Below are 11,331 nucleotides of genomic sequence, written 5' to 3'. Positions count from 1 at the left end.
AATCCCATGACAGAGGAGCCTGGTGGGCTGCTGTCCATAGGGTCGCACAGTCAGACACGACTGACGTGACTTAGCATGCATGCATGCCTTGGAGAAGGAAATGGCAACCCACTCCAGTATTCTTGCCTGTAGAATCCCAGGGACGAGGGAGCCATCTATGGGGTTTCACAGAGTCGGGCATGCATGAAGTGACCTAACAGCAGCAGCAGCAGCAGCAGCAGCAGCAGCAGCAGCAGCAGTAGCAGTGTTTTGTTGAAAGGATTGATTTGGATATTATGATGATATGCAATTTATGACATGATAACATCATTCCAATAATTCAAATCAATTGCTGCAAAGTGTGAATTTCCTGCTACTCTTCAGGAGAACTTTCATCTGTGGTGCCCCTGGATTGTATTAGAATCAGGAGATTATCTTCTGGGTAAAAGGAGGGTCTTTGTAGAACAAGTGGAGAGAGAATCCTTGCCTGCTTAGACCATGGATTTTCTTCACAAAGGATGGCCAAATACTATGTGTTCTGATTGATGAAGGCAAATTATAAAGTATGTATATACTTTGTGCTCAGTCACTCAGTCATGTCTGACTCTTTGTGACCCCCATGGACTGTAGCCCACCAAGCTCCTCTGTCCTTGGGATTCTCCAGGCAAGAATACTAGAGTGGGTTGCAATGCCCTCCTCCAGGGATCTTCCCCACCCAAGTATTGAACCTACGTCTCCTGCATTGGCAGGCAGATTCTTTACCCCTGAGTCACCTGGGAAGCCCTTGTGTATACTTTACAGATAGATAAATTGATGGCATAATAATATTTTAAGTTTTGTCAATTCTTGAGTCTGCCAATCCTTTCAATTCCGCAGTTTGGCTAGAATATACTTTGAATTTCTTAATTGCAAAGAGTCTGCTATTTTAGGATATTTAGAGACAGAAACAATTTAAAAAGTTTTGCAAACCTTATAGTTCTGTTCAATGTAATATCCTTTCTACTCCCATTGTAGTTATTACCTCTAAAGCTTTTAGCCTTCTTAATGCTTGATCTGGGCTCCAGGGCTGACATTGCTTTTTTATGGATTAAAAGGCACATAGTAGAGGGGTTCTGTTCATCCCCTAGAATCAAACCTCTGCGAAGACTATTGAGATACTTTTAAGACAAATGATGGGGGCTATTCCCCCAGGCAAGGTTGTGTACCAATATGGAAACCTACTTACATCTTTCATTTGCCTTATTTGGAACAAAAAGAAATCAGTTCCAAATATGTTTATATGGACTGTGTTTCAAAAGACCAAGTCAGTAGAATTATTAAATGAAAGATAATTTAAGTAGGTGTTATGTATATGATGCTGAATTTTTCTCAATTTAAAGATTGACCTTGACCTCACTTAAGAACAGTGATAAAAACCTATGAGTTTCATTTGTTCCTGTGATAAGAAAAAGGCAAATAAAGTAACAAAGGGCAATCCAGTTAGTAGGATAAAATAGGGGATAAGAAAAATTCTGATTAATAAAATTCAACATGAAATGAAAATTTTAGAGGGAGAATATAATTAAATGGACAGAAGTCAGACAGATAAGCACTAGGATGTAGTGCTGTGAAGACAGATTATATTCCTTTAGGTCACCAGTGTAACTTTGACAATTCAATAGATATTTATAAAAGGCTAGAATGCTATTAGAAAATAAATTCCAAATAGGATAAAAGGAAAATATTAAATGTAGTACCTTTATGTAAATATATCTCAGCCTCTTTTCCAAACCCATCCAAGGAATATTCTTAGACATCTTTTTTTTTTCTTCTATTTATCTCTACTTGTGAAATCTTAAAATCATAGGTAAACTGCATTTTGCTCATGTACTGTGACCCTTTGCAGGGCCACAAACTGCTGTAATAGCCAAGACATCTTTGCTTCCACCAAACCAATTTTTGCCCCATTTGGGAAGATAATGATTCAGTTTAAAGTGCTGCTTTATGGTAAGCAGCATTTTAGAGTGAATATGGCTTTAAAGTCATGTAAGCCCTGAATCTGTTTCTGAGCATATGGGGAGATTACTCCATCTGTCTGGATCCCCAGATGATAATATCTACCTCTGAAGCTTATTGTCAATTTAAGTCTATTGTCACTGACATTTTATAAATCATAGTCTCTTACACATAGTAGTGTTTTCAAGACGTGATGAAGATCTTTAGCAGATATGCCAATCAACAGTTTTCTCTAAAGGATCAATGGTATTCCCCTGAGAAAACCCCTAAAGCATATATTTTAATAATCATGAGCTGAAGAGCAAAGCCAAAACCTTTGTCTTCCTGCCTTTTGCCATAATCTCTGACCAGTCTAAATTGATACATGATGTGGTCCAGAGTGAAATATTTGCAAAACACCCTGCTGTAACAAATGCACTGGACATACTATGTAGCTCAGACTGGCGCTGAGAGATTGTGTCCGAATCTGGTTGAATCACTTACCACTATACAGCAAAGGCAGTACTCTATACACTTCTTCAGAATCCCCAGTGCTCCATGAACCAAACTGGAAAACCAGTACTTTATACAATCCTTTCTAGTCTTCAAATTTAAGCATTGATTCACAGTTTGTGTGTTGAGTTGAATTTCTATTTGCTTTAATGTTCCTACAGTTTAATGTGGCTGGTACTTTTGAAAATAAATTAGAAATCAAAGTAGTTGATGTAATTTATGAGCACAGAAATTAACCTATTGGACTTTTTTTTTTTTTTTTTTTTGGTCATGGATGAAGTTAAAAGAAGAATGAAGAACTGAGCTGTAGTCAGACTTTTACTTTACCTATGGCACCCCACTCCAGTACTCTTGCCTGGAAAATCCTATAGTTGGAGAAGCCTGGCAGGCTGCAGTCCATGGGGTTGCTAAGAGTCAGATACAACTGAGCGACTTCACTTTCACTTTCCACTTTCCTGCATTGGAGAAGGAAATGGCAACCCACTCCGGTGTTCTTGCCTGGAGAATCCCAGGGACAGGGGAGCCTGGTGGGCTGCCGTCTATGGGGTCGCACAGAGTAGGACATGACTGAAGTGACTTAGCAGCAGCAGCAGCAGCAGCAGCAGTTGCTTAGTTAAGAGGAGCTTCAGTTGATAAACTTCACAGCCTGGCAACCAGTATAAATATTGAACCCAGTAGTATAGGAAAGCTTGGATTCCAAGTTAGGAAATATAATTTCAGTGATATTTTCCAATGAAAAATTTGCAACATTCATGATTAATTTTTCCATGTGAAAATTGCAGGACAATGTAGTGGAATAGATTTTGAAGTTGAAGCTGCTGGCAGTGGGATAGACATGTACAATGTGCTCTCTTACCACTAATTTTCCATTTTTTACTATGTGTTTTGTCTGTGTGTTTTGTATAGATTTGTGTGTGAAACTACTGTACAGGAAAGCATTTTAAAAGAGATATGTGGTGGAAAACAATCTTGATCACTAGTGATAAAATTATGCCATGGTCTTAATTGTGTGCACCAGTAACTCAGTCATGTCTGATTCTTTGCAACCCCATGGACTGTAGCCTGCCAGGCTCCTCTGTCCATGGAATTCTTCAGGCAAGAATACTGGAGGGAGTAGACATTTCTTTCTCCAGGGGATCTTCCTGACCCAGGGATTGAACTCACATCTCTTGCATTGCAGGCAGATCCATCTGTGCCACCAGGGAAGCCCTGAGGCTGTACTAAGTATAAGCATGAACCAGTCAGGACTGCCCCAGTGGTCCAGTAGTTAAGACTTCACATTCCAGTGCAGAGGGTATGGGTTCAATGCTTGGTTGGGGAGCTAAGCTCCCACATGCCTCAGGGCCAAATAAAAATACAACATAAAACAGAAGCAATATTGTAACAAATTCAATAAAGACTTTAAAAACAGTCTACATTAAAAAAATCTTAAAAAAAATTATGAAGTGATGCATTACTGTCTTTCTCTCGGAACAAAGCAAGTTTTTGGCATTAACTGTTAAATTAACAGTTTCTATCCAGTTTCCAATTTGTTAAACACAACTTCTTGAATTCTATAGAGCTTTTCCCTTTTTTGCTTTTTATGCTCAGAGTCTATGTGCATTCCTTAAGTGTGTTGAGGTCTTTATAATCTGAGAAGCTCAGAAAAGCTTTATTTTAACATCAACAGGATGAAGAAGTATCTCTATTGTTACAAAATTGCCGGCTTCTGTTCACAAGAATCATTATAAGAAGGTAGGCCCCAGGACTTGTAGGGGAAACAGACATTCCTCCTTGGACATCAGAAGTAGATAGACTGGCAAAAAACCCCAACTCTGTTTCTCTTTACTTTCTGTTGAATAGAAAATGTGGTGTGTGTGTGTGTGTGTGCTTTTTAACATGCTGATGAGAAACTCCTCTTGCAAGCTAGGAGCTTTCGGTAAATCAGGTTGCTAGGAAGGGGCCGATTCTAGCAACTTGACATTCAGGTAGACTGACCACTAAAATAATCTATAATTAGCATGGACATCTCAACCCTTTTTCTGACCCATCGCTCAGGAAATGCTCAGAGCTTTATCTATACATCTTAAATAGAAGATTTTAAATAAATATGTTGATGGAAACAACAGAGGATCAAGATCTAGGTGATAATGATGCTATGGCTCTAAATAGACTGGAAGTAAACTGAGACAGATGTTCTTGGGGTAGGAGAGGGGTCTGCTAATTACCATTCTAGGCATATGGTGTATGATCAGTTGGTAGAATACTTTTCCAATATTGCCTGTGACATTGTAAATCCAGATTCCTAAACAAGAATGAGAAATAGAGAAATGGATAGTTTTTTTTTTTTTACAAGAAGAAGCTTTTCCAAGAGAATATCTTAAAATTCAAGAAAAAATGTAAATTTCCACATTAGCTTGAATGGAGGCACAAGTTCCATTCAGTGGGTACATTAGGTTGATGACATTTTATCCAGAATGAATTTAAAAGTGGAAGAAAAGATGCCTTTCCCCAACTGTCCCTGCTTTTTTTCACATTGGCACTTCAGGCTATGCTTTGCAAATTCTCCAGGCTTATTTTTTTTTAATTGAAACTGGGACCTATAGAGGTAGAAATTCTAGACATTGAAGGACACCAATGAAACAACGAAGCCCTGGGAAACAGCCGGTTTCCTACACGGATCTGAGTTGCTGGGGCATGAGTTCGAGCATGTGCCAAAATGGAAACCTGCAGGAGACACACAGCTGCTGTCTGGTGTGCTGGGCCAGGAGGACGCTGAGAGGGCAGAGGAAACGACACGTGGACCTAGTGCAACACGACTCAGAACCAAACGAAACAGGGAAATAAGAGCTTCTCACAGCAAAGCAAGGTGTGCGCCCCCACACAAGCCAAGTAGCATTTGGGGACCTCGGCTTCATTCAGAATAAAGGACCAGGCTCTTTATAACTTCATCTTAAGGACAAGTTGTTGATAAATTAGTTCCTAATAGGCCCATAGCAAGGAGAAACTATGATGTTTGGTGACTTCATCCTGTGTGAAAAAGTGAAAGTGAAAATCGCTCAGTCATGTCTGACTCTTTGCGACCTCATGGACTATACAGTCCAAAGAATTCTCTAGCCCAGAATACTGGAGTTGGTAGCTGTTCCCTTCTCCAGGGGATCTTCCCAATCCAGGGATCGAACCCAGGTCTCCGGTACTGCAGGAGGATTCTTTACCAGCTGAGCCGCCATGGAAGCCCAGGAATACTGGAGTGGGTAGCCTCTCCCTTCTCCAGCAGATCTTTCTGACCCAGGAATAGAACTGGGATCTCCTGCATTGCAGGCAGACTCTTTACTAGCTGAGCTGCCAGGGAAGCCATACCTTCTGACAATTTTAGAGATGTTCATTTCTAGAGTCTTTGATGAGACTCATATATATTGAAATAAAATGTAAACTTGTAGCAAGTTGCATTTATTGTTGAACTAGTGCAGGAAACATGGATCAGAGCATCAGACTAGAAGACACAAACTGGCATTTGTTGGTTTTTTGTTTTTTTCCTGTTACCTTGCATGTGGGCTTGGGGCAACCACGTTATCATGATTATCATTGTCACCATCACTGTTATTGCCCCATGAAGTTGAAAACAGGTTTGTCAGTCTCTGCTCTAACACTTGAAACATATTATTTCATGTAATTTTTGCAAATGACTATGTGATAGTTGTCAATATTATTTTATTTTATTTTTTAGTTGTCGATATTATAATCTCTGTTTTATAAATGAGGAAACTGAGACTCAGAGAGATTGCACAACTGGCTCAACTTCACTTAGCCACAAGGTAGCAGAACCAGTATTTGATCATTTGACTTCAAAAGTCCATGAATAATCATCCTGTACTGTCCCATTCATGCCTTCCCTGAGCTTCAGTTTATTCACCTGTTAAATGGGAAGCCAAGCTAGATAATTTCTAAACAGCTTCTTTCAACTCCTTATTCTGATGCTGAAATCTCTTCCAACTTCCTCTCCACACCCCACAATAGCCCTTCAGATCAGTTCAGTTCAGTTCAGTTCATTTCAGAAATGACCACCATCCCCATTCTTTTTAACTGGAGACACTCTCATTTTCTTGATATTCTTTTTCGTGCCAGATTGTGCATGAGTGCTTAGTTGCTTCAGTCGTGTCTGACTCTCTGAGACCCCATGGACCATGGCCTGCCAGGCGCCTCTGTCCATGGGATTCTCCAGGCAAGAATACTGGAGTGGATTGCTATTTGTGCCAGATTACATAGGGCTTATTGTAATTCACGTGACCAACCTCCCCATCTCCAAGGAGGTCACAATGAAAGTAGGAGATACAAATAGTGTCAGGGCAGATCCTGGGAGCAAGTTGGGTTCCCTTGAGGCTCTGAACAGTGATGTGTCGATCCAGCAGGTCCTCCAGAGGCCAGACCTGGGAGATGGGTGTCACCTGCCACTGCCTGATTTACAGCCAGGATATTTGCAATGAAACTAAAATATTTAAAGAGCAGGTAATTCAGATACAATGAGCTGAAGACAAGAAAAGAATTATATGTTAAAGCAGTAAATTTAGACATCAGGAAAATGTGTTAAAAATCTAGAAAAAGTATTGGACTTACAGTTTTTCCAACTTACATTAGCTGCCTTCAAAGCAGAAATCTCCTGAACAACAGTTTGACTCAATGCCATTTTTGCTGTGTAGATTTTTTACTTGGGAAGTCTGGACAGTGTCATTTGCACAGTTAATATATGATTATGCTAATAAATGTTGACTTGGGAAATATCTTATGTGCGTTTCAAATTACCAACTGTCCTGAAAACATATGGTGCTATGTAATTTCCTGCTATTAGAATTGAAACATACAGATGTGCTAGCCTATAAAATTTGCCTGGGAATAATGAACACAAATAATTGGAAAATAAGTTTCTTTGATTATTACACTAGATTCTCAATTGAAGGTTGACTTTACTAATGACTTTATAATGGTCTTTACTAATCAGGTAAGATTTACTGAGAAGTGGTAACAGAGTGTCTAGTTTATAATCTGAAATGCTATCCAATAGAAACCTCTGTGATGAAATAAATATATCTACTAGATATGTGATATATGATAGCACTTTATATGTGATCACTGTGACCAAGGAACATAATTTTAAATTTATTTGATTTTAATTAATCTAAATGTAAGCAGCCACCTTTAAATAGTTTGAAGTGAACAGTGAAGTTGCTTAGTCGTGTCTGACTCTTTGCGATCCCTTGGACTGTAGCCTACCAGGCTCCTCCATCCATGGCATTTTCCAGGCAAGAGTACTGGAGTGGAATAGAAGAGTACTGGGTACAAAAGTACTGCCATTTCCTTCTCCAGGGGATCTTCCCGACCCGGGGATCAAACCCAGGTCTCCCGCATTGCAGGCAGACACTTTACCGTCTGAGCTATCAGGGAAGTTGGCTACTGTATTGGACAGTGCAGAGTTTAGAAAGATGCTTATCACAAATCTATTTCTGAACTGGTATTGTCTTCAAGAAGAGACAGCAATTCGTCATTTTACTGCAGAGATTACTCCATGGATCACATGAAGAACAATCCTTAAATGAAAAAGGAGCATAAAGCCCTTTTGTGTTCAAGACCAATTACCTCATGCCAAAATAGTGAGTCTATTTATTCACCTTCAAGTTGGTCTTAGAAAGTCCATCTGTTCTCTGGAAAAAGCATGTGGTTAAAATACTTGGTTGACAGAACTTTTCATGTTTCAACTGCTTGTGTTATGTAGAACTCAGAATTTTTTTTGAGAATTGTAATTTATTTCAGTACTATTCAGTACTAATAATAGTACTCTTGAAAATATCAGATGTTATCATCTCCTGGTATATGAGGGAGATTGGTTCCAAGACCCCGTAGATAATAAAACCAATGGGTACTCAAGTCCTTTATATAAAATGGTGTAGTATTTGCACATAAGCTACATACATCCTCCTATATAATTTGACTCATCTCTAGATTACTTATAATACCTAATACAATGTAAATGCTATGGAAATAGTTGTAAATACAATGTAAATGATATGTAGATAGCTACTGGTGTGCAGCAAATCCAAGTTTTGCTTTTGAAACTTTCTGGAGTTTTGTTTCCCAAATGTTATCCATCCAAGGCTGGTTGAATCCATGGATATGGAGCCCACAGATATGGAGGGCTGGCTCTATTTAGGATATCTAGAAAATAGCTAATATTTATTAAACTTTTACATTTTCTTGAGCACTAAACTTTCATAGCAACTCTACAAGGTAAGGTTCTTCCCATTTGACAGATGAGGATGCTGAGGCTCAGAAAGAATAAATAATTTGTCAGAGGTCACTGGGCTATTAAGTAGCAAAAGCCAGGATTCTGAACTCAGGCAGTGTGGCTTCTGTGGCCAAGTTCTCACCCAGTAACCTAGGAAGCTTTTCATTTCCCTGAAGCTAACAGTCCTCTTGCACCTCTGTTCTCACACTTCCCACATCTTGAGCTCTTCAGGTAGAGAATGATAGCAATGTGGCTGAATATTCCAGTTCTTACACTGACTATTTACGAGCAGGTGACCTTGAAGAAGCCCATTTCTGCCTTCTCTTCTTTCTGTATATGACAGTTATGATGTACGAGGGCCTCTCCTGAACACCAAGAAGACAGGGTGTACTCAGGGTTGTTCTGTCTGTCATGCAGCAAGGCATTATGTCTCCTTGAGGGTGGATCTAAATGAGCTGCTGTTAAGAGATGGTGGTGCACAAGCCGTGGGAACCACAGGCATGATGACTGGGCTGAGTCTACGTTGGCCATGGGAGATGTCTACGTTTCAGAAGCCAGGAAAAACACAGAACTATTGTTCTGCATGATGGCAACCTGGCCTTAGTGTTGGGAGAAGCTTTTGGAAAATCCCTACAAGAATTTATGAGCACCAGCATCCTGAGGCTGGAGATTTTTCAGTCTTCTTGCTTTGTAAGTTATCATCCGCCTTTTCTCATCCTGCCCCTCCCTGTTGACTCAGTGGTAAAGACTCTGCCCACAGTGTAGGAGACCAGGGTTCAATCCCTGGTTTGGGAATACCCTCTGGAGAAGGGAATGGCAACCCACTCCAGTGTTCTTGCCTGGAGAATCTCATAGACAGAGGAGCCTGGTCGGCCACAGTCCATGGGGTCACAAAGAGCTGGATACGCCTGAGGGACTAACACTTTCACTTTCTTTTTCTAACCAAAGAGGAGTCAGGTTCACAGAGGTCTGAGTCCACAGGCAGTATTAATTGAATGGGAAGCTAGAATGCACACTCCCTCAGTTATTGCTTAAAAATTCTTATATTTAAAAAATTTTTGTATTAGAGTCTAGTAAAAAAATTTTAATTCCACATTTATTAGAACTCATAATTTAGGCTAAGAGAAATAAGGCAAAATTTAAAAGAGCCCTTTAGTGTTATCAATGGCTGCGATTCTGGAGGCACTGGGAATTTGTTTCTTTACACATGTACTCACAGTGTTTGTGAGATGTCTCTTACCATTTCACATCACTAATACATCTAGACAAATCATCTTGCCATATTCGGGAACCTCTGTATCATCTCATGGCTCTACTTATGTTACTGACTGTCCCACCTGACTGAACCCTATGAAGGCAGAAGCTTCATCTTGTCCATTGATGCTGTCCCAGGACCATGTTTTCTGCCACAGGGTTTGAATAAGTGACGGAAAGGATGGAGGACTGGGCAGAATAGCACCAATATTTCTGATGTTTACAAAGATTTGGGGAGAGGAGGTCTGGGGACTATGATAACAAAGATGATATTCCATGAAAATTATTGGGAACATTTATAGAAGAGTATGTTTACGTGGGAACCATCAGACTATTTAGAGATGAAACTAATATCCCCCACGGCCTCCTTTGTTTTCATTGATCTGATTAGATGACCAGGTTTTTGCATCCTGTAGTGCTCTTTATAATGCCAAATGTGTCATAAACATAAAAATTTGTGCGTAACTGTTGTAGTAATAATCTGTAGACACTACTGCATAGTCTTTTGGAGAATAGGTACTCTTGCTTCCTGCTAAAATCACAGCCTGATTTTTCCTTTTCAAATCCTTTTTACTTTTTTTTTTCTTGTTCTACTGCGTAGTGTAGAAACATCAGTCAGAGTATGAGTGCAAACTCAGTCACTCAGTCATGTCTGACTCTTCGCGACCCTGTGGACTGTAGCCCACCAGGCTCCTCTGTCCATGAGATTCTCTAGGCAAAAAAATACTGGTGTGGGTTGCCATTTCCTATTCCAAGGTATCTTCCCCATCTAGGGATTGAACTGGTGTCTACTGTGTCTCTGGGATTGGCAAGTGTGTTCTTTACCACCGTGCCACCTGAAAAGCCCTGTCAGTACACACTGAAAATAAACAGTGATGGGATGAATTCTTTGTTGGTTCTTCATTGTAATGGAAATGCTTCCAGCGTCTCTGTTTTTGATAGGGTTTGCTGGGGGATGTTATGCTGAGGAGGTTTCCTTCTATTCTTAATTTATTAGATTTGTTTACTATCATGAATTGCCATCAAATTTTATAGGACGCATTTCTTGGATCTCTGGAGATGATAATTGACTTTCTAATCTGAAATTGGTTATTGTGGTTATATTCATTAGTTGATTTTCTTATGTTACAATAACTTTGCATTTCTAGATAAACTTAAGGTATTTGTGCTCTATTGGATATTTTTTACACATTGCTAGTTTCTGTTTGATAGTAATTTTGGTATGCTTTGGCACATTAATTTCTAAAAGTAAGTTTTGAAAATTCATTTATAGGAAAAATTTCTAGCTTTTTCTTCCTTATTGATTTCTCTGTATTGTGATGGTTCCTATCACTAATTTGATGAGGCTTGTTTTC

The sequence above is a fragment of the Capricornis sumatraensis genome, chromosome 21 (genome assembly GCF_032405125.1).
Source record: "Capricornis sumatraensis isolate serow.1 chromosome 21, serow.2, whole genome shotgun sequence".
Taxonomy (NCBI): Eukaryota; Metazoa; Chordata; class Mammalia; order Artiodactyla; family Bovidae; genus Capricornis; species Capricornis sumatraensis.
The sequence above is the reverse complement of the archived record's forward strand: the minus strand, read 5'-3'. Positions refer to the sequence as shown.